The following is a 24,466-nucleotide window of genomic DNA, read 5'->3' on the forward strand; positions in this document are numbered from 1 at the left end:
AGACCAGACAAGTGGTGGAGCTGGGATTAGAACTCATGACCTTCTGACTCCCAGGCCCGTGCTGTATCCATTACACCTTGCTGCTTTCCAGGACAGTCAGATCAGACCCAGTCCCTGTCTCACTTGATCACGGCCCAGAATGGATATGCGCGGGTAAACTAGACTGTGCAAAGCGACTGTCTTTTACAGAGGGAGCCAGATAATATGTTGGCAGTGGCAGTGAGATAGCTGGGAAAATGGAGAAGGTAGAAGTAAAGAAAGACGTCTGGAATATTTAAAAGATGAAAAGCAATGTGAGCAGTGATCCTCAGTTTTTTTTGCAAATTAAGTATCGACTAAGGAACCAAAGGGATTTTGATTTTTGACTCTACTAAATTTAATTTAGTTTCTCCGCTTCGGCAGTCCCCTACTTCTGAGTGTCAGCGTATACAGCCCCAGAATAGATCTGGGCAATCCTAGATCTGGGCTTCACAAATGCAAGGCTTAATGCATGGGTTCATAAAATGGCTTGAGATCTTTGGATGAAAGGTCTTCTGTAGACTCCAGTGCCGGCAATACCCTTTGTTGCTCTAGTTGAGGGAGAGTTAATGCCACTTCTGTGCTTTGAACTTAATCTCAACTTTAAAAATATGCAAATTCCTTCTCTGTGAGAAACCTCCTGATGCTTGTTAGAGAGAGGAAAGCAGGGAATGCAAAGGTGAATGTTGCCATGGGGACAATGTCATTTTCTGTCCTAAGGGGACGAGGAAGGTCATGAGTCACGACATGGGTAAAGAGCGAGTAACTCAAGAGTTCAGAGTAGATGGAACATCATCGAAGTGAATGACCAAGAATGGAGGAACATTGCTGGCAAGAGAAGAGACAGGGGCTGAGTTCTGAAGAGCAGCAAGCTGGCAGAGAACAGGGTGAATGTAGTCTGAAAACAACGTGTACAAGCTCACAAGAAAGGCTGGAGAGACAGTGCTTTATAGTCCTCCCCCTATACTTTATTAGTTTCCCCTGCGGGTGCAGTGGAAATTTCTGCAATTTAAATCTGGACACATGATTCTTTATATGGAATATTGTGAATATTCTTTTTTCCTGTTTTGACCGTTTTTACCCTCTTGGGGATTGTCCTTGAAAACCAGTTGCTTTGGGGGTCATCAAAGACCCAAAGAGTCGGGAAGTCTAGTAACCATAATAATTGAGATATTTCTTTAGCACTGTACTAAGCGCCAGGGTTGGTACGAGACAATCCCGTCAGATGCAGGCTGGGTCCCATATGGGGTTCATGGCCTGAAATATTGGTCTCGAACCACTTTCCCGCCAACCTCTTGATTGCACCTGCTTGGTTGTCACCACCCATTTACATTCCACTGCGGAAATGGAATGCGGGCTTCACCCGAGATTATTTTCCAGCACAACAGGCTTATTCTACCTCAGCAGCCAGTTAACCGTGAAGGAAAATGAGGAAAATGAACCTCTTTTAGAACTGGTTTTTGGGTGCTGAAATGTGACTGGACCAGATATTTTGAAAACGCAGGCAACCGATTCAAGTAGCATAACAAACTTGGCCCCCTTTACATTTATTTCAAGTTCGTTTCCCTCCTTGGTGAGATGATATTCTTCAACTTCATTTTTTGTCCCCATGACAGCAGTGTAAATTGAAACTGGCTGAAATTTGGCCCTGGTCAGTCAGTCATTGGTATTTATTGAGTGCTTACTGAGTGCAGGGTACTGTACCAAGCACTTGGGAGAGAGAACAATACAACATAGTAGGCACGTTCCCTGTCCACGTGGAACTTTCAGTCTAGAGAGGTATAAGAAAATGTCCATGAGCAGGAATTCTGAGATGATGGTGGGGTTGAGAGGGAGGAGAGACTGGGGGTAGGGCTGATTGGGTGTGATTTTGTAGCCTGGCCCTTCTCCAGCACCTCCAGTTTGCTGCCTCTCTATGATGGACAGCAGCCGTAGCCCCTCCTCAGGGCCCTGGGCTCTGTACCTCGTGTCCTCTTCCATGGTTGGCTGGCGCCCTACATGCCCCCTCAATGCCCCATGCTTACTTGCCACCTCAACCATTGCCATCTACAATCTGGCTTCTGCATTCTTCACGCACCTGATATGTCATTCTCCAAAGTCACCAATAATTGTTTTGCCAGATTTAATGGGCTTTAATAACAGTAACAATAATAATAATAATTATGGTATTTGTTAAGTGCTTACAAGGACTGTACTAAGTACTGCGGTGGATTCAGGCAAAGTCCCTGTCCCACTTGGGGCTCACGGACTCAATCCCTATTTTGTTATTGTTGTCTTATGCTGTTGTCGTGTCCCACCCATAGCAACGTCATGAACACTTCTCTCCCAGGAAGCCCCACTTCCATCTGCAATCGTTCTGGCAGAGTATTCCCTAGAGTTTTCTTGGTCAAAATACGGAACTGGTTTTCCATTGCCTCCTTCTGCGCAGTAAACCTGTGTCTTCGCCCTCGACTCTCTCCTGTACCACTGCTGCCCAGCACAGGGGAGTTTTGACTTGTAGCAGATTGCCTTCCACTCACCAGCTATTGCCCAAGCTACGAATGGAATAGGAAGGCCTCTGCTTGACTCTCCCTTCTGTAGTTGAGACTGGTAGAGTTCTGGAAACTCTCCAGGTGCAGCACTGAGAGGGTCAGTCTCCGTTCAGTCTCTTTTTTACAGATGAGGGAATTGAGGCAGAGAGAAGTGAAGTGACTTAACAAAGGTCACCCAGCAGATAAGTGGTGGAACCGGGATTAGACCCTTGTCCTTCTGACTCCCAGGCTCTATCCACTGTGCCATGCTGCATCTACTAAGCATTTGTGTCCTGAGCGGCATCATCATGGTAGAGAGTCGAGGGAGGAGACAACGGAAGGAAGGAGGCAACGGAAAACCACTTCCGTATTTTGACCAAAAAATACTCTATGGATACACTACCAGAACGGTTGCAGATGGAGGTGGGGTGTTCTGAGAGAGATGTGTCCATGGAGTTGCTATGGGTCAGAGATGACTCGACAGCATAAGACAAGACAAGACCTGGGTAGATCGCTTCTCACCAACCATATTTAGCCACGGTGTTTGCAGATGGCTAGTGTCAGCCAGATATCTTTCCATTGGATTGTGAGCTCCTTGAGTACAGGGTTCATGTCTTTAAATGCATTGTACTTTCCCAAGTGATCGGTAGGTGCACAGTAAATACTATTGATGGATTGATTCAGATTCACTGGGAAAAGACCTCAGATTCCAGCCTCTCACAACCTTATAACACCCATTTGTAATAAAGTTAGCTGTCTTTACTTCATTTTTGCCTTTTCACTTTTGCTACAGTGTTTTAAAAAAAAAGCTGTTTTACCTTTTGGATCAAAATAATTTGTCTCCAGGTTTGTCCCTCCCACAGTAATTGACCTAAAAATACTCCTGGTATTGCAGTCAAGGTGCTAAGATCTTCAAGGTGCTGAGATCTGCTACTTTCTGTGTTATTTTGGGAAATGATTTCTTTTAAAGACTACTGCCGCTCCCCAGCTGCTTCTGGTTTCCCATGCAAAGTGAAGTGCATTTTGAATATGGCTGATTCCGAAACCTGTGCCGTTGGTGCAGAACTGTTAGGTCAAATTAGGATAATTTATACTTGTACCTCATTTCCAGTGAAAGGTTGGCATGATAGCTAGTATAAATCCTTATAGAAGTCTTATAGAAGATTTCTCCACTAAGGGCAGCAAAAGGATTCTGTCAAATGCCATTTGTGCTTTGTTTATTCCCCTTTAAATATGTGATCCTGCTGATGGGTGAGGCTAGCTTTGCTGCTAACTGCTGGATAGCCCTGTAATAGGAGAGAGGTTCTGCTTAATAGGTGTATCACAGAGGGTTTATTCATTGACTCTTCTGCCAGAATCATTCAGTGCACTTTTGTGATACTTTAAGGGCTTTCGCTCTGCCCGTCTCAGCAGAGAACTGAATTCTGCATTAACATAGGATTTTCTACCACTCTCTTCCAAAATCAGGCATTCCATTTTGAATCAAGGGTGAGAGTTTCTGCAGACACCGTGCTTGTGCAAAGGCTACTAAACCAGACTGGCTAAGCGGGTGGGGAGAACCACCATGAAGTTTGATTTGGCATGAAGCAATCTTTTCCAAATACCCTAGTTTGGATGCAATACAGTAAGTCTTCTAAGAAAGGGAGGAAAAAAAAAAAAGGAAACCAGCAACCCTATAACTGAAAATATTTGGGGACCGTCTTTAAAGATGGAAAATTTAAACAGTGTGGAGTGAATGTGCATCCCCAAAGTTCAAATTGATGTGTGGACTCACAGACCAGGAATTTTTTTTTCCAGTCTTCCGAGCTCCCTTCAGTTGTGAAAAGCCAATGAAATGGACTCTGTGCTGCTTTTTGCTTCACACTGCTCCAGACAGTCATGAATGTGACCTGGCAGGCAGTGCTGTTTCCTGCTGACGTGGCCTCCCATAACAGGAGCTGAACAGAGCAGCTTCAGTGTAATGTGGACGAGAAAGGCAGAGAGAGGATGAATCACCAGCAGGATGGGAAACAAAGACGCACAAAAAAACTTGGGACTGTTCAAGTATCCAAGTATTTTACATCTGTAGAACAAATATATTTATATATACATATATATTTTAAATGTATATTATTTCTGGGCGAGAGGGCACAGGAAGAATTGGCCGTATTTATTTACTCACCATTTAAGCTGTGGTTCCCTTGGCTAAATGAAGAATTTATTCGCAGCAGGAGTGAACTTCTGGGGTGAGAAATGTATAGCACCCAGCCTGCTTGATTCTTCTGGAGACAAAAGAGCTTCATCGTGCATCCCCTGCCCGTGTGAAGTTCTCTTTGTTGTTGGAGGAGAGGAAAGGCTGCCCCATCACTTCCAACAGTGAATGTCCAGACAGTACCTTTTAGAGAGCATTTACAGTTGGATTCCAATAAAAAAAAGTTCCCTTGGCTCTGTAGCAACGGAAGAATGGAATCCGTTCATATGCAAAAACAAACGCTGCCCAAGTCTTCCAAAACCCTGACCAGAGAAGGATCTCGCCAAAAGGGACCTCTCCAAATCATTCTGTCCAGCCCCCTGGTGCCATGCTGGGGAATTACTAAACCACCCAAGACGGGTGTTCGGCTGTGCCGTACTTAGGTTATTTCTAGGAATGAAGGCTTGGCGGTCTCCTTGGGCAGCAATGGGAAGCAACGAGGCCTAGTGGAAAGGCCCCGGGCCTGGGAGTCAGAGGACCTGGGTTCTAATCCTAGCTCTGTCACGTATCTGCTGTGTGACCCTGGGCAAGTCACTTCACTTCTTTGTGCCTCAGTTTCCTCATCCATAAAATGAAGATTCAATACCTGTTCTCCCTCCTAGGTGGACTGTGAGCCCTATGTGGGAGGGGGGTGGTGTCTGACCTGATTAACTTGTATCTGCCCAGAGCTTAGCTTGACACTTAATCAGTGCTTAGCAAATATAAAAATAGGGCTTTTGTGTATCATGGAGTTACTTTTATCCAATCAACATTAATAATAATTATGGAATTTGTTAAGTTCTTACTATGTGCAGGGCACTGTTCTAAACACTGGGGTAGATACAGGGTAATCGGATTGTCCCATGTGGGGCTCAAGTTTTTTAATCCCCATTTTTACAGATGAGGTAACTGAGGCACAGAGAAGTTAAGTGACTTTCCCAAGGTCACACAGCAGACAAGTGACAGAACTGAAATTATCTCTGACTCCCAAGCCCATGCTCTTTCCACTAAGCCACGTTTCTTCTCTAATCAAGAGCTCTCTCGCTCATCATATCCAGTTCCCTGAGGGCTAGCCTGATGAATTTCAGGATTTGAGTCATAGTCTGATCAAGATAAAGCATTTTTTGAGTATCTACTCTTTGCAGGGCACTGTACTAATTACGTGGGAGCAAGCATTAATGTTAATATCTCTGCCATAGAGGAGCTTACAAGCTAGCAAGGGAGACAAACACTAGAATAATTTACAGGTAGAGAGAAGGAAAGTGGATATTTAGGTGACTGCCTAAATAGTAGTGGTATGCTCAGTTGTATTTCATTCAGTCGTATTTATGGAGTGCTAACTGTGGGCAGAGCACTGTACTAAGTGCTTGGGAGAGTACAATATAACAAAACGTTCCCTTCCCACATGAGCTTACAATCTAGAGGGAGAGACAGCATTAATAGAAATAAATTCTGGATATGTACGTAAGTGCAGCGGGGCTGAGGAAGGGCTGAAAAAAGGGTGTGAGTCAAAGATAATGCCAAAATTGTGTTCTGCGGCATTGGGATGGTGGTATGTGGTTCACTCTGATGGGACAGTTAGGTAGAGGAGAGGATTTGGAAGGGAAGATGAGGAGTTCTTTTGTGATGATTGAGCTTGGAGTGTTGGCAGGACATCCACTTAGAGCTGTCCAGAAGGCAGAATTGTAATGGAGATGAGAGGAAAGCTGGCAAGGTAGATTGGGTAGACATCTGGGTGGTTATTGGGTGGTAGATGAGGCCACAGGAGTGGAAAGCAGCATGGCCTAGTGGGAAGAGCACAGGTGTGGGAGTGCAGAGGACCTGGTTTCTAATCCCAGCTCTATCACTTGCCTGGTGTGTGACTTTGGGCAAGTCCCTTAACTTCTCCATGCCTCAGTTACCTCATCCATAAAATGGGGATTAAGTCTGTGGGCCCCGTGTGGGACATGGACTGTGTCTAACCTGATTTCCTTGTATCTACCTCAGTGTAGTGTATCTGCTATGCTTGGCACGTGGTAAATACTTCATAAATTTCAGGAAAAAAAAAGTTTAATAATAATGATGGTAGCTTACTCTGTGTCAAGCACTATTTTAAGCGCTGGGGTAAATACAGGTAATCAGGTTGTCCCACGTGGGGCTCACAGTCTCAATTCCCATTTAGGACTGAATAGGATAGAGCTTTTGTAAAACATTGAGTTCCTTTTATCCAATCAATAATAATAATTATGGTATTTGTTAAGCATTTACTATGTGCAGAGCATTGTTCTAAGCGCTGAGGTAGATACAGGGTAATCAGATTGTCTCACATGGGGCTCATGTTTTTTAATCCCCATTTTTACAGATGAGGTAACTGAGGCACAGAGAAGTTAAGTGACTTGCCCAAGGTCACATAGCAGACAAGTGGCAGAACTGGGATTAGAACTCATGACCTCTGACTCCCAAGCCCGTGCTCTTTCCACTAAGCTATGCTGCTTCTAGTGGCTTTCCATTTTGGAGAAACCCTTCATGTAGTCGATAGAAGTTGCCTCTCAGCCTTCCCCAGACTAAATCTTCCGGTTGTTTTGATCCTTCCTCATAGAATGTCTGTTCCCTTTGGAATTTTTGCCTCATTCCTCCTATTCCTGGAGGTTCCTAAGCTGCCACTTGTTTTGATGTGCAGGGCTGTTAAGTTCAAAGCTAAGTGACACTAGTGACAGCCTGCAGGGAATCACTCCTTGTTTCAGCTCAAAGAATGACAGTGGGAGGTGTAACTTCTGCTCCTTTCACTGTTCTTCTGACTGAGTTTGTTCTTCAGACTAGGGAAATCCAACTCCTTGGACTGAGGCACAGTCATTAAGAGAATCAAAGCTAATTACCCAGGTCACTCTCTAGACTGCAAGCTCCTTGTGGGCAGGGAATGTATCTATTACTTCGCTCTATTGTACTCTCCACCCTCTCAGGATCACACCTGGAGAATTTCTAGTACTCTACCAGTCTCAGCTACAGGAGGGAGAGTCAAGTAGAGGCATTTCCATTCCTAGCTTGACGAGCGGAAGGCAATCTGCTACAAGTCACGACTCCCCTGTCCTGGGCAGCAGTGGCATGGGGGAGAGTTGAAGGTGGAGACTCAAGGTGATTGCGCAGAGGGAGGCAATGGTAAACCACTTCCTAGTTTTGTTCAAGAAGTCTGTGGAAACACTACCAAAATTATTGCAGATGGAGGTGGGGCGTTTTGGGTGAGATGTGTCCGTAGAGTCGCTATGGGTCGGAAACGACCCAACAGCATAAGACAAGGTTGTATTCTCCCAAGCGTTTAGTACAGTGCTCTGTGCACAGTAAGCGCTCAATAAGTATGACTGACTGGCTCTCTTTGAAGTGGGGTTTAGTGGCAGTTTCACAAGCAAAAATGCCTAAACATCAGTTACCCATCCAGTGCCAATTTAAGTGGTGGGATACACTGTGAGCTCCATAGCCATGCAAAAGATAGCGTGAATTGGTTTTAATTTTCGTGGTTTTGTGACTGTACTGAGGATAGAGCTGCTACAGTTTTTAAAAAGGCATCTGTGTATCTGCCAGGCTACACTTCTGGGGCTGGATGTGGTATGGACCCATGTGTTGACTAGCCCTGGGCTGGGTGCTTGATGGGAGATGGGATTTTTTCTCCAGCTCTGAACTTAGGAAAATCTATAAAAATCCATGAAAACACACTTTGATTTTCAGCACCCTTACACATCCACAGTGGGGAAGTCATTCTTCAGGTTTTAAGCCCAGTGAGGGTGAGGACTGCTGAGGGGATAAGCAGCTTGGTCTCTGTGACTACAGAATCTGATTACAAAATCAGATGTTAGGAGCACAATGTGGACAAAATATCACAAATCCTTGGGATTTGGCAGGTATCCTGTTATTATTAATAATAATAATAATAGTATGTGTTAAGCATTTACTCTGTGCCAGGCACTATACTAAACACTGGGATGGATACAAGCAAATTGGGTTGGACACAGTCCCTGTCCTACATGGGGGTCCCAGTCTTAATCCCCACTTTACAGATGAGATAACTGAGGCATAGGGAAGTTAAGTGACTTGTTCAAGGTCACACAGCACACATGTGATGGAACTGGGATTAGAACCCTGGTCTTTCGGGCTTCCAGGCCCGTGCTCTGTTCAGTAGGCCATACTGCTTCCCTTTACTACACTGGAAATGCAGTCAATCAGTAGTACTTACCGAGCACTTAATATGTGCAGAGAACTGTACTAAGCATTTGTGAGAGTATAGTACAAAAGAGTTAGCAGATATGTTCCTTGCCCATAATGAGCTTACACAAAAAGTGTTCCCACTCTAAATCTGTAAGAACAATTGTGCTGCCCTAGTTAGGGAACTTTGCCTGACTTCCCCAAGTTGCAGTGGATGGAAGGATTTAGCAAAAATGTTAAAAACCACCGTGTTTCTCAAAGCCACCTCTGTCCTTTCTAACCCACTTCTGCTTCCTTACACTGCTCTTGTACTTCTAGTTTAAGGAAGTACCAGGATCTCTCTGTGGCAGATAGGCCAAGCTCCTCCTCCCAACTAATTTCCAGGAAAAGTAAACATAAAGGGAAGAAAGGATCAGTAGAGTTATAATTCTTCAGACTTACTCCGCCACTTGACTGCTGTGGGTCCTTGGGCAAGTCACCTCAGTTACCTAATCTGTAAAATTATAGATCCCGACTCTGCCACTTGTCAGCTATGTGATTGTGGGCAAGTCACTTTACTTCTCCGTGCCTCAGTTACCTCATCTGTAAAATGGGGATGAAGACTGTCAGTCCCACGTGGGACAACCTGATTCCCTTCTGTCTACCCCAGCGCTTAGAACAGTGCTCTGCACATAGTAAGCGCTTAACAAATACCAACATTATTATTATTATTAAAATGGGGAATAAGACTGAGCGTAGGACAGGGTCTGTGTCCAACCTTGTATCAACCCCGGTGCTAAATACAGTGCCTAGCACATAGTTAAGCGCTTAACAAATCCCGTTTTAAAACAAATTAATTAACTTATAGTGGATGAGGGACATCTTCATAGGACCCAATAAGGTAGGTGAATTCTTCACATTGAGAAGAAATAAGTAACTCATTTACAAAAAAAAAACAAAAAAAAAAACCTGGGCATATTTCTAATGACTGGTTTTATCAGATATAGACATTTCAACCTAGAAAGTGTTGTTTCTTGCTTCTATCTTTTCCCACATCGCACTGCCTTCTGAAAACTATTTCTCCAAATTACCCTGGCACATGCATTCTCCAAATACAACAGTCTGGGAATGGGGAGCCATTGCCTTTAGAAAGATCATTCTTTTGTGCAGTGGTAATGAGATGATTTCTGCAGTATGACATTTTCAAGGAGCCCTTTGTATAAGTGAAACTTTAGAGACCATGCCATGCCGTATTCATACATTCTCTCAGCTTTGTTTCCTATTAATTTCATATGTTTTGCTGTTAGCTATTTATGAAACAATTATGTGAAATAATATTTTGTTTCAAATAAAAGGACTTGGGCAAGCATTTCCTCCATGTCTTCCGTTCCCCTTTTCCCCTCTCCACTTCCAAGTTAGGATTTGAAGTGGCGGGTGTTCCTTATGTTCCCTGTAATTCCGGCCTGAAGGACTAGAGAACTATACTGGGGTTTTACTGGCTGCAAGTGTTGAGCAGAAAATGATGAAGGAATTTCCGCCAGCGTACCCGAGAACCAGAGAGAGAGGCAGGGTATGAGGGTGCTAACCACGATTGTGCCTGGGGCATAATAATCAGAACCCTCTAGACTGGTGGGCAAGGAATGTATCTGTTATGTTGTATTCTCCCAAATGCTCAGTACAGTGCTCTGCAGCCCTGACACCCCCGCCCCCACTTCACTACTTTCCTATTACCACACTTTGCTCCTGTAATGCTCACCTTTTCCCTGTACCTCTATCTCATCTCTCTCACCGCCGACCTCTTGCCCATGTCCTGTCTCTGGCCTGGAGCACCTTCCCTCTTCATATCCGACAGACAGTGACTCTTCCCTGCTTCAAAGCCTTGTTGAAGGCCTCCTCCAAGAGGCCTTCCCTGACTTAGCCCTCCTTTCTTCTTCTCCCACTCCCTTCTGTGGCACCCTGACTTGCTCCCTTTATTCATCCACCGCCCGCCCTCCCCCCCACCATGGCCCTCAGCATTTATGTAAATATCTGTAATCTGGTAAAATTAATGTCTGTTGCTCCCTTTAGACTATAAGCTTGTTGTAGGCAGGGAATGTGTCTATTTTTGTACTGTACTTTCCCAAGCACTTAGTTCAGTGGTCTGCACATAATAAGCTCTAGATAAATACGATTGACTGACCAACAGTGCTCAATAAATTGAATGTTTTTCCATTCATTTATCACTGACAACTCACTAGAATAAAAGCAACTTTTTCTGGAAATTTTGAAATGTTAAATACTTTTTTCCAACAAGTTCCAATATCTCTTAACAACATCCATACAATGTAGTGAATCTATTAAAATGAACCATATCAAATTTTGGGAGAAACTATTTGCTTAATCTCCTATCTCTTTCCTCACCCGCTTCTCTCTGCACCATTACATGATTATCATCAAGACAATTTATTTCAGTCTTCTAAAAAGTAGACCCAGTAGTTCAGATAAATAAGGAAAAAGACTTATCATAAGGATCTGAAAACTTTTCACCATAATGAGAGACTGCTAACTTGGGCAGGTTCTACCATATATGGCAGTGTTTTAGAAAAATACTAACATCCTCCTTCCAGATAAGCTACCGGTACTTTTTTTTTTTAAAGTGAAATATCAAAATGCTAAAGAACCCTAGTCATATGCACCCAAGTGTCCTTGAAGCATTCTCTAGCCAGTAAGCTCCTTGTGGGCAGGGAACTTGTCTACCGACTCTGTTGTACTCTCCCAAGTGCTTATGAGAATGATGAGCACACAGTAGGTGCTCAAAAACACAAATTGATTAAAGGGGCACTTACAAATATTATAATCAGGTAGTTTTGATTTAATCTTGAATCCACAGTGTTCTGAGTAAAGGGATCAACAGGAAAACCACAAGGAAGTTCCAGAAAAGTTTGTAAATGTCAAACGATATTCTGTGCAAAGATTAATTCAGAAGCAGTCACTTATGCAGCTGCCACTGAGGTCAGCGTGAGCTTTGACTGCAGATTGATTGGGAAACCTTTTTGGTCTATTTTGGCACTAAACAACAGCTGCAGGAGATTGCATATGAATCTGAGTCAAAGCTCTTTTTATCATCTTCACTTGCAGTTTCATTTTCGAAATGCACTTTAAAAAGTTGGAAGGGCATCCTGATGGGCTTTTAAATACAGAGCCCACCTGCACTGGTGCTTCCCAGCATTATCATCAGTTAAATGACTGCCCCGTAATCGATAAAGTAGGCTTTGGTAGTAAATTAGTTGAAAAGCAGCGTGGCCTAGTGGATGAAGCCTGGGCTGGGGAGTCCAAAGCAACTGAGTTCTAGTTCCAACTCTGCCAATTCTATAAAATGGATATTAAGATTGTGAGCCTTTTTTTTTAAAGTCACTTAAGGAGGTGCACCGAACTGATTTTTGCAACCAGGATTAGATTTTTATGTTCTTCAGCCAGAGTTCATACACAGAATCAGCAAGAGAGACGTTTCTACTGAACTAGGACCTTCGGCCCTATAGAGAAATGTTTTTTTCATTGAGTTGTAAGTGTGACCCTATAGTGATGGTGATTAAATAGGACTTTCAGCATTTCTATGTATGGGGACAATTCTTGTATATCAAAATGAACCTTTTGCATATGTCCTTGTATAATAAATGTGCACGTCATAGAAAATGTATTGGTTTCAAATTGGTTCCTGTTTGTAATCTGAAGAGATGTCAAGCATTGCTGGATATGAGTATGCTTAACATCTGATCAAAATCAACCCTTCAGAATCAGGGTCTCAAAAATATTGTAGACCACTGATTCAGAATTTATTCTTCTTCTTGTTTTGAACATTTACTATATTTCAAGCACCATTCTAAACCCTGAATTGATTCAAGTCAGTCTGGTCAGACACGGTCCCTGTCCCTCTTGGGGCTCACAGTCTAAGAAGGAGGGAGAAAAGGCTTGGAATTCCCATTTTATGGATGAGGTAACTGAAACACAAAGAAGTTAAGTGACTTGTCCAAAGTCAAAGAGCAAGCAACTAGCAGAGCTGTAATTAGAACCCAGGTCCTCTGACTCCCAGGCCCGTGCTCTTTCCACTAGATCACATTGCTTCTAAGTAATCAAGAAATATGATAAACTACTATATTTGGTTAGAGCTGGGTTTTCAAAACATCCAGAGGTCCTATTGAAGTTTAGAAAGGGAATTACAGAGTCCCACAGTACTTAGGTAAATAGTCTTATAAACTAATAAGAAGAAGACTGGTGCTTGTTAAGTGCTTACTACATGCCCGAGCACCATTCTACTAGTCCCTATCCCTATTCTACTTTAATGGCTATCTCCCCTGCAGACTTTAAGTTCCTTGTGGCAGGAATCATGTTTACCAACTCTGTTATATTGTACCTTCCTGAGTGCTTAGTACAGCGCTTTGCACATAGTAAGCACTCTATAGATACCATTAATTGATTGAGAAGCTACATTTCCCAGGAAGTACAATGCAGACTTTCTGCACTACCGTAAGTGGTGGTCCTTTACAGAACTCAGACCGCAGAGTTTTTTTGGTGAGGGTGGAGATGAAATATTTCTTTTTTCTCCCGGTGTTGGTGGACTGACAAAGTTCTTCATCCATCTCTTTGTCATCCATCTCTGCCAAAGTGGGCTCCATGCAGGTAAGAAGTTCCAATCCCTTAATTAGGCTGATGGGAAGGTAAGCCAGGGAAGTGGGGTTTGATGATCCATTTTGTTAGTTTTCTGGTGTTCATTCATTCAATCATATTTACTGAGCACTTACTGTGTGCAGAGCAATGTACTAAGCGCTTGGAAAGTACAATTTGGCCACAGATAGAGACAATCCCTGCCCTACAACGGGCTTACAGTCTAAAAGAGGGAGACAACAAAAAAAGCAAATCTTAGTTTTTTCTTAAAATCTTTCTTGCATCATTTTCAGTATCTCTAATTAATATTTATTAACAAACACGAGTAGTCAGAGCTTTACAGTTCTTAAAAGGAAGCATGCAGTTTTCTCTTGGACTGTGGCCAGATTTCACATCTCTATTTCTTTTGAATGTCTGATTTGATGAAAGGCTCTGCTGACTTCTCTTGGTAAGTATTTTAGTGAGTTGTCCTCTACTTCACCAAACATGTCAGTCTAAAACCTAAGCAAAATTGTAAGCTGAGACTCTTCATTGACAGTGTTGCATTGGAGTTCAAACATCAACTAAATCAGTCCCCATCAAGCCATATTAAGTTTAAATTTTAGAGTTAGGATTAAGGCTCGATGGATGGTTTTTGTTTTTTTATGATGAAAGATATGCAGCAAGTCAGTGTGGCCCAGTTGATGGAGCATTGCACTGGGAGTTTGAGACCAGGATTCAATTCCCAGCCCTGTCACGGTCTGGTATGTGACCTTTTAGGGCAAGCTGTTTAACCTCTTTGGGCCTCAGTTTCTCCATCTATCAGCTGGAGATAAGATACCTTGTAAGACTTACGCGGGACAGGGACCGTGTCCAATTTCATAACCTTGTGTGTACCCCAGTGCTCAGCGCACAGTCAGCCCTTAATAAATACTGTAATTGTACAGCTATTAGTTGTATATGGTGTCTGATGAATTGGTGCCATCCCCAGAGACAGTCTTTAAGAGTTATAATTAAGATTTGAATGTTTGCTTTTGTTTATGTTAGAAGAAAATGGGCCCATTCTCTGTCTTATAACAGACTTGAGGGTGTTGATCCAGACAAAAATGAGAGAGAATGGAAATCTTCATTGTGAGCACTAATAGGAACCAGAATAGAATTTTAGTGCAACTTTGCCAATGGTTAATTTAGTTTCTTATAATTTACAAAGTGTAGTTCTCTGTCAAGATATCCTAAAACTTGTCCTTGAAATGGGTGCTTTGATCTGTTTTATTTGGATCTGGAGAGTTTCTCCAAGGGATTTAGATTATTAATTAATCATTTAATCAGTCATATTTATTGAGTGCCTATTGTGTGCAGATCACTGTACTAGCACTTGGGAGAGTCCAATATAAGACACATTCCCTGCCCACATTGAGCTTACAGTCTAGAGAGGAAGAGAGACGGTATACAGAAATTATGGATGTGTACCCAAATTGGGCATTTAGTGCATTATTTTCAAATTCTTCATTCAGATAGTAAAAGTTATGAATTATTTTCAACTACACTTCTCTAGTTCTCTCATTTTTCTGCCTTGAAGTCAAGAGTGTAACATTTCCCAACACGTGTCATTTAGTTAAGGTAAAATAACCAGTTAAAAAATTCAAAATAACCAAATTGGCATTTGGTCATTATGCCTAGGAAATTCATGGGTTATTATTGTTTTCCAGTGGCTCTTGTTAAGCACTTTTTGTGCCAAGCACTGTACAGAGTGCTAGGGTAGATTCATTCATTCAATCGTATTTATTGAGCACTTACTATGTGCAGAGCACTATACTAAGCACTTCGGTTGTACAGTTCAGCAACAGAGACAGTCCCTTCCCACAACGGGCTAACAGTCTAGAAGGGGGGAGACAGACATCAAAACAAGTAAACAGGCATCAATAGCATCAATATAGATAAATAGAATTATAGATATATGCACATCATTACAAGGTAGCCAGGTCTCATGGTTACCTATGAGACATGGGACTCTCAGCCGAGGTAGGAGGGAGAACAGGAATTGAATTCCCATTTTACAAATGAGTAAACCAAGACCTCGAGAAGTTAAATGACTTGCCCAGAGTTACACTGCAGACAAGTGGTGAAGTCGGTACGAGAGCCCAGGTCCTGTGACTCCCAGGCCTGTGCTGTTTCCACAAAGACATGCTGCTTTACAGTGTGGGTGGGCAATTATTTTTACCACCAGTGTATCACAATAATAATAATAATAATTGCAGTATTAAGTGCTTACTATGTGCCAAGCACTGTACTAAGTACTGATAATTTGCATCTCCTCCAAGAGGCCCTTCCTAACAAAGCCATCATTTCCTCTTTTCCCACTCCTCCTGCGTTGCCCTCACTTGCCCCCTTTTTTTCACCATCCACCCTTCACACTCCACAGCACTTATGTAGATACCCATAATTTGTTTATATTAATGTGTTGTCTCCCTGTCTAGACTAAACTCGTGTTGGGCAGGGAGTGTGCTTGCTATATTGTGTTGTAACCTACCAAGAGCTCAGTAGAGTGCTCTGCACACAGTGAGCACTCAAATATAAATATGATTGATTAATCAGTAAAAGTGCAGCTAATTCTACCAGCTATGACTCCTACCACAACTCTAGACAGCCCCACGGATGGTAGTAACACGTATACATTATTGTCTTGTGGGACATGGTGTGTCAGAAGATCTCTGCCTGCATCTCCGCCTTGAGCAGAGTCAGTGGCGGATCTTGCCTGTATTTTCGTTGCCCCTTTTTTTTAGTAGTATTTTGTTTTTCCTTTCTTACGTAATTCTGTTGTTCCAGGAGTTGCCTAAGCAAGTGCAGAATAGACTACCAGTAATTGGAGCAGCCTCCCTCCTCTAGTTGATGTTATGACACTTTTTCCTGTTGTGGTTTTGCTAAGATATTTCTAGCCTCCGAAAAAATGAAACCTGGCCAGAAGTTTGGAGAGTCGAGTTGCTATCCAGACCAAAAATGATCATCATATTTTTAAAGACCGCCCCAGTAGAAACCAAATTGGATACCCACAGGCTTGATGAGCTCCAGTAACCACACTGAAGGGTTTGCTTTCATGAGCTGCCGAATGGTAATCCGTTCAGGAATGTCTTAGGAAGAATTTCTTAATTATTGGTACTCATGAATGGTGCCTTATGCTGTACTGGACACTTTATTACAACTCAATAAGTTAGCTGAATGAGTGAATACATGCTGCTTCTGAATCTTGCTACTGTCCTGCATTCCTAGAATTAGGATGCATCATTATCAGTCCCTTTATTAGTATTTGAGTGTCCTCTGTTTGCTTTGCACTTAGCATTACACGGAATCTTTGCATGCCCCACCATTGCTTAAAAGTATCAACTGACTTCTTTCTTAACACCCTCATTTTGGTTAAGTCCTTACTATGTGCCAGGAACTCTACTAAACACTGGGGTAGATACAAGATAATCAGATTGGACACAGTCTGTGCCCCACATGGAGCTCACTGTCTTAATCTCCGTTTTACTCATGAGGTAACTGAGGCACAGAGAAGTTGAATGACTTAACCAAAGTCACACAACAGATGGGTGGCAGAGCCAGGTTTACAGTGCAGGTCCTCTATATCACAGGTCTATAGCTTTTACGTTAGACCGTGCAGCTTCTCTTGAACATCAATATCTTTGTTTTTTCCGTGTCTCCCTATGCTCCTAACTTTGGAGTAATATTTAATTCTTCACTCTTCTTTGCCTCCCAAATCCGAAGTCATGCCCATTTTGCATTTGCGGCTTTTTCCACAACACCCCTTCTCCGATTCTCTTAATAACAGTGCTGGGGTTGCCAGCTTTCTGGCTTCCCTTTTAGACTCCATAAGCCAGTCCTCCCCCACTTCCAGTTCATCTACATGCTGAAACTTGGATCATCTCATTTACTTCCTCAGAAATGTACAGTCCCCTCTAGACTGTAACCTCATTGTGGGCAGGGAGCATGTCTACCAACCCTGTTATGTAATACTCTCCCAAGCGTGTAGTACAGTGCTCTGACACAGTAAGCACTCAGTAAATACAGTGGAATGATTGAAATGAGAATGCCTGATGGAGGCTTTAGGTCCTCTCCAGCTGGTTTTCCCCATCCTAATTGCACTCCTCTCTTGGTATATCCCAAGTTTGCACTCTTGTTATCCATCCCCTGAATTTCTGGAATGTCCCCTCCTCTCTTCTGAAATACTGCAACCTCAGCTCCTCATCAGAGCATGACCATTTCCCTTTTCAAAAGTTCTTTATAATACTCCACCTCTTCCACGCAGCTTTCAGGTATTAATCCACATAGCTCTGGTCAGGACATTCACTCATTGTTATACTTATTGATCACTTACTGCGTACAGAGCACTGTACTATGCACTTGAGAGAGGACAATATAACAACAAGCAGATACATTCCCTGCCCACAATGAGCTTACAGTCTAGAGGGGGAGACAGACATTAATATAAATAAATGAATTACAGATATGTACAAAAGTACTATGGGGCTGAGGTGAGTCACTAAATGACTTTTAACACAAATTTCTATATACATTTAATTGCTTATGAGTTTTGTCACTTTTGGGATATACGCTTCTGCCACTCTGGCTGTTATATATCTCCATTTTGTGTATTTTTTTGGGTGCTTGCACTTTTGTAAGTTGCAGCATGAATGATTTGGGCACGGAGATTGTCTTGTGCTTTCTCTTTGTGTTTAGTACTTTGCACACAGTGGACAGTTGATAAATTTTGCTGCAGGAGTCCGATAAGACTAAGTGGTAAATGGTAAGTCTGAATATTCTGATAATAGAGGAAAGACTTCCTGTAGCCTCATTAGTGGTTGTGGTTTTACAGGGCCTGTTACTATTGCAAATATGCGTCTTGGTGTACTGTTACAGAATGGCCTTTCTGTCTAAAGTTTCTTTCACTCCCCATCAGGGACCGGCTATTGCATGTCGCTTTGACTCTAAGCTTGTAACGGGCAGGGATTTTGTCTACTAATTCAGTTGTATTGTGCTCTCCTGAGTGCTTAGTACAGTGCTCTGCACACTCAGTAAATACCACTGATGATTTTGATGCTAGAATTGAGGGAGATTCAAAACACAGTTAGAAGTACTACTGTTTTTTTACCTTTTTGCTTTTGAAATTAGAGCTCCTCGTCTCAGATACAAGAAACTACGTATGCCCTTTGTTACAAAGATAATGACTCTGGAAAAACCATTAATCCCAAAAGGCTTGTTCCCTTTTCATTTTGGAATAATGGATTTAGCTGCCTAAATTGGTGGTTGTCATTGGCAACCGTAAAATCTGACCTAATTTTTTGCCAAAGCCAGGCACAGAGTGATTTTTGAATCGGTCTTGGATTTGTGCCTAGCTAGCATGTGACCGATCCAGAGAGCTAAGTACTTGTTCCAGAAATTTCCTCCTCTCTTCGGGCTAGAGTTCCAGAATATTGACTTGGGTTCCAGCACCGTGGCTTCAGATCAGTTGTTGTCCATCTTTTCTGTTCATTTCCTGCATCTCCTTAGTCATTCCTGCATTACTGACATCCTGGGATTCATGGAGGTTCTGAAAAGACTATTGATGGAAAATCTAAGATGGCTGAAAACAGATCTCAGTAGTCAGGACTCACACATTTTATGGAATCGGTGAAACAAGAAAGTTGTATGTAATTGGTCCCATTACTCGGTTCTGTTCTCCTGCTGACAGGCAGTATATTGGATGAAATTTCATCACCAAGGCAGAATTGGGTCTTGACAAATGTAGTTCCAAAGTGATTTCCTTCCTTATTTAAGTCACAGAGCCCCTATTCCCAAATGAGTCCCTCAGTCTTTTTGCATTAGTCTACATCAGGCATTGCAGATTTTTTTCTTCCTTGTGTTCCTCTGAGGCAAGGTACAGATTTCTTAAATCTAAAACTGTAAAGCAGCGTGCCGTTGTAGATGGAGTACAGACCTGAGATGTCAGAAGGTCATGGGTTCTAATCCCTGCTCTGCCACTTGTTTCCTGTGAGACCTTGGGCAAGTCAGTTAATTTCTCAGTGCCTCAGTTAACTCATCTGGAAAAGGGAGATTGAGACTGTGAGCCCCACGTGGGACAGGGACTGTGTCCAACAGGATTTGCTGTATCCACCCCAGCTCTTATTACAGTGTCTGGCACATCGTAAGCGCTTAATACCACAATTATTACTAATACCAAAATTCAGTGCACCACCACCATGCCTATCCCTCTGCAACCCTAGACTCAGCACTGTGCTGCTCCTGCTGCCGAGCCAGGGTAAGCCCGTCAAAAAACGGCAGGGACTGTCTCTATCTGTTGCGTTCATTCCAAGCGCTTAGTACAGTGCTCTGCACATAGTAAGTGCTCAATAAATACTATTGAATGAAAAGAGGAGGACAAAGCACCTAAAGCCATATTCATTGAACGCTTACTGTGTGCAGAGCACCGTACTAAGTACTTGGGAAAGTACAATATGAAACCAGAAAACTGAAAGTGACAGAAGTAATGTATGTTACAGCGGAAATATCAGTGCTCAATGTCTGGTAGATCATCCAATAGGGCTTTCATGTGCCCTATCACATGAGGGGGTTGTTGACGCCTGTTCTTGGGGTTAAGAATTTGGTGTGACAACTTGGTGTGGAGGGAATTAGTTAATGATTCTTGACTCTGTATGTTGGTCACTAGAAAATAGTTTGCTGCTCTTGTAGGGTTCTCTGTTGTTAGGAATTTTCTTTCAACTTCAAAGTGGGAGCCTAATTTCCTGTGAAATGCAAGAGAGTTATGTGAAATATAATTATCGTAAGATGAACCAGTTGTTTTACTTTTGAAATTGATTATGAGAATCAAGTTATATGCTTTGTATATTTAGGGGAGGAATCATTATATTGTAACTTTCTCGATGATGGCGATCTTAGATTTTCTCTTTAGAATAGTTTTAGTAGACATGTCAGGTGATATGTAGGCTGTATTAAGTTGAGGAGAATGATCGAATTGCTATATTTCCTGCAGTTGGTCGAAGGAGACCTAGCAGTTGTTTGGCAGAAAAATAATTCTGGCTCCCATAGCACATCAATATTAGAGGTCATGGGTTTGAATCCTGGCCCTGCCACTTGTCAGCTGTGTGACTGTGGGCAAGTCACAAATTCTCTGTGCCTCAGTTACCTCATATCAAATGGAGATTAAGACTGTGAGCCTCACATGGGACAACCTGATTACCCTGTATCTACCCCAGCATTTAGAACAGTGCTCTGCACATAGTAAGCGCTTAACAAATACCAACATTATTATTATTATTACTAGAGTTTAGTTTTGGCCAATAATATAATTATTGTTCACCTTATTTGAGAGCAGGGATATGGTTGCCCATCCTCCTCCACATCCAACAGAAACTCCTCACCATCGGCTTTAAAGTCCTCAATCAGCTCACCTCCTACTTTACCTAGTCGATTTCTTACTACATTGCAGCCCATGTACTGTGCCTCTTCAAGGCCAACCTACTACTCACCTACCCCAAGCTTAACACAGTGCTCTGCTCACAGTAAGCACTGAATAAATGGGATTGATTGTACCCTGATCTCATCTCTCATTGTTGATTCATTTTCCAGTTCTCCCTCTGACCTGGAACTCTTTCCCCCTTTCTGTGTGACAAGTCATCACTCTCCCCACCTTCAGATCCTAATTTACATGAGGTACATGAAGGCAGCCCAACTCCTTTATAAACAGAATAGATGGAGCCTTTGATTTTTATTTTCCCTCTCCTCCCATCCCCAAACAAGAGGATATGAAGAGAATGCTCTGTACATCTTTTCATTCTTACTAGACTATATATTTCTGCTTTGGGCCGGTGATTTATTGTTTTTCAGCTAAGTTTATGGACAAGTTGCCTTGGCTCTGCAAACAATTCAAGAAGGTAGTAATTTAGGCAGATTCAACCTGTCCCTGTCCAAGAACACTATGTGATGAACCCTTAGCCAAAAAGTGGAGGATCCTAATCACTCTCCTCCACCTGCACTTTGAAATACTGCACTGGGAGGCCAACCTGGATTCTCATTCTGGCTCTGCCACTTGTCTGCTGTGTGAACTTGGGCAAGTCAGTTAACTGCTCTGTGCCTCAGTATCTTTACTCATAAATGGAGATTAAATAACGATTCTTCCTCCACTATGGTGTTTCCAGTGAGAATGAATAGATGTGAAAGCTGGACAGTGAAAAAACAGGACAGAAAGAACATTGATTCATTTGAAATGTGGTGTTGGAGAAGGCTTTTGTGAATACTACGGACTGCCTGAAAAACAAGCAAATGGATTTTAGAGCAAATTAAGCCGAAAACTCAACTTAGATTAGCCCATTTTGGACACATAATCAGGAGGACTAATTCTCTGGAAAGACACTAATGTTAGAAAAAGTCCAGGAAAAATGAGGAAGAGGCAGACCAGCAGTTAGATGGATAGAGACCATAACAGTAATGGAACAACCATTGGAAAATTTGCAGGTTTTGGCAGAGGACATTCTGGAGAAAGTATATCTGTGGAGTCACTGTGAATCGGAAACTACTCAATGGCCTCATAATAATAATAATAATAATAATAATAATAATAGTAATCTTCCCCCACTTAGATTGGTGAGCTCCAAGTGGCACAAGGACTGTATCTGATCTGAGTTGTCTTTCCAGGCCCCTGACACATAGTAAGCACTTAACAAATACAAAACAAATAAAAAAAAAGTCTCCCCTCTAGTTAATAATAATAATCGTGGTACTCGTTAAGCACTTACTATGTACCGAGCACTGTATTAAGAGGTGGGGCTGATTCAGGATAATTGGATTGGATACAGTCCTTGTCCCACATAGGGCTCACAGTCTTCATCCCCATTTTACAGATGAGTTCACTGAGGCACAGAGAAGTTAAGTGAGTTGCCCAAGGTCACACTGCAGACAAGTGGCTGAGGCAGGATTAGAACCCAGGTCCTCTGACTCCCAGGCCAATATTCTTTCCACTAGGCCATGTTGCTTCTCTAGACTGCAGAGAACATGTCTACCAACTCTACTGTATTCTCCCAAGCACTTAATGCAGTGCTCTTTGCACAGGAAGTGCTCAATAGTACTCTTGAGGTTAAAATCACATATGCCGCCTTCCTAAGCCCTCACTTCCCCTACTCCTTTTCCCTTTGTATTACCTATAGAGAAGCAGCCTGGCTCAGTGGAAGGAGCCCGGGCATGGGAGTCAGAGGTCATGGGTTCGAATTCCGGCTCTGCCACTTGTCAGCTGTGTGACTATGGGCAAGTTACTTAAGTTCTCTGTACCTTAGTTACCTCATCTGTAAAATGGGGATTAACTGTGAGTCTCATGGGGGACAACCTGATTACCCTGTGTCTACCCCAGCGCTTAGAGCAGTGCTCTGCACATAGTAAGCACTTAACAAATACCAACATTATAATTACCTATACACTTGGATCTGTACCCCTTAAGCACTTGATCGTTACACCATCCTCAGCCCCATAACATTTACGTTTCTTTATACCCTATTTCCCTTATCTGAAATTTACTTAATGTTTGTCTCCTCTCCCACCAGTAGTTTACAGCCTAGAGGGAGATAGGTTTACTTTTTGTATTTTACTCTCCCATGGTTAGTACAGTGTTCCGCTCACAGGAGGTGCTCAATAAATGCCATCAGTTGTTTGCTATTGGCAACCCAGTTCATTCATTCAGTCGTATTTATTTAGCACTTATCATGTGCAGAGCACTGTAGGAAGTGCTTGGGAAGTACAATGCAGTAATAAACTGATATTCTCTGCCTACAACAACTCACAGTCAAGAGAGAGGGAGACAAACATCAGTACAGATAAATAAAATTACAGATATATTCATAAGTGTTTGTGGGCTGAGGTGGGGGTGAAGGGAAAGCAAATGGAGCAAGTCCGGGCAAGGCAGAAGAGAGTGAGAGATGATGAAAAGTGGGGCTTAGTCTGGGAAGGCCTCTGGAGGAGATGTGCCTTCAATAAGTCTTTGAAATGGGGAGGAGAGTAATTGTCAGATTTAAGCAATTGTCAAGAGGCGCACAAGTTGAAGGCGAATTGTAGATTTTTATTACAGATGATCAGTTTATAAAAAAGAGAGAGATATTCCTTGCTGATTTTTCGGAGTAATATAAAACACAGTGTTAGTACATTTATTAGTGTATACTTGTTTTAGATAAGGGTAGTGTTTGTGAAAAGCTTCAAAAGAAAATTGTCCCTCGACAGCCCTACTACAAACCACCAGTGATGTTATCCAGAGATCTGGTCTAGTGACCAAAAAGATAAAACAATCTAGTCTGTTGCCAAGCATTTGTGCTAATCCCTTCGAGAAATGTAGTTAACAATAACATACATAACTTTTGATCTGAATTTGTTTTAAGTTGTCTGGAGTTAGTTAATGCCAGGTGTGCATATCATTTAACAGACACATACGTATATATATCTGAATCCCTATATGTCTCTTGGTATAGCTGTCCTTTGTTTTTATCCAGCACTTAGTGTGTCCAGAGCACTGTGCTTTGGGAGAGTACAATACAATAGAATTGGAAGGCAGGATTTCTGCCCTCAAGGAGGTTCATTCATTCAATAGCATTTACTGAGTGCTTACTATGTGCAGAGCACTGTACTAAGCGCTTGGAATGTACAGTTCGGCAACAGATAGAGACAATCCCTGCCCAATGATGGGCTCACACTCTATCCAATGGTGTGGAACTGATCCAGTCTTCCTCATTTTTTGCATGGAAAGATGTACTAGTGGGTTTGTTCCGTACTGGTCTTGTCTGATTTTTCAGGCTGTCTCTTGGTATCCATATCCTGGTGAAGCTTTTGCTTCAGAAAAGCCTCTCTTCTGAATGCTGGGCTCCTCTGCTTTCAATCAGTGGTATTTATTGAGCATCTACTGTGTGGGGAGCACTCTACCAAGCTTTTG

General features: G+C 42.4%; 1 protein-coding gene and 1 non-coding gene across 5 annotated transcripts in view; one reads left to right on the plus strand and one right to left on the minus strand.

Annotated features, from left to right (window-relative positions):
- FNDC3B (fibronectin type III domain containing 3B) overlaps positions 1-24,466 on the plus strand; it is a 418,267-nt gene that overhangs the window by 119,831 nt on the left and 273,970 nt on the right. The window lies entirely within an intron of this gene.
- LOC114815522 lies at positions 2,511-2,648 on the minus strand. The gene has a single exon (XR_003763310.1). It is a non-coding gene; the product is annotated as a small nucleolar RNA SNORA7 (small nucleolar RNA).

Source organism: Ornithorhynchus anatinus, chromosome 1 (genome assembly GCF_004115215.2).
Source record: "Ornithorhynchus anatinus isolate Pmale09 chromosome 1, mOrnAna1.pri.v4, whole genome shotgun sequence".
In the NCBI taxonomy this organism is placed as follows: Eukaryota; Metazoa; Chordata; class Mammalia; order Monotremata; family Ornithorhynchidae; genus Ornithorhynchus; species Ornithorhynchus anatinus.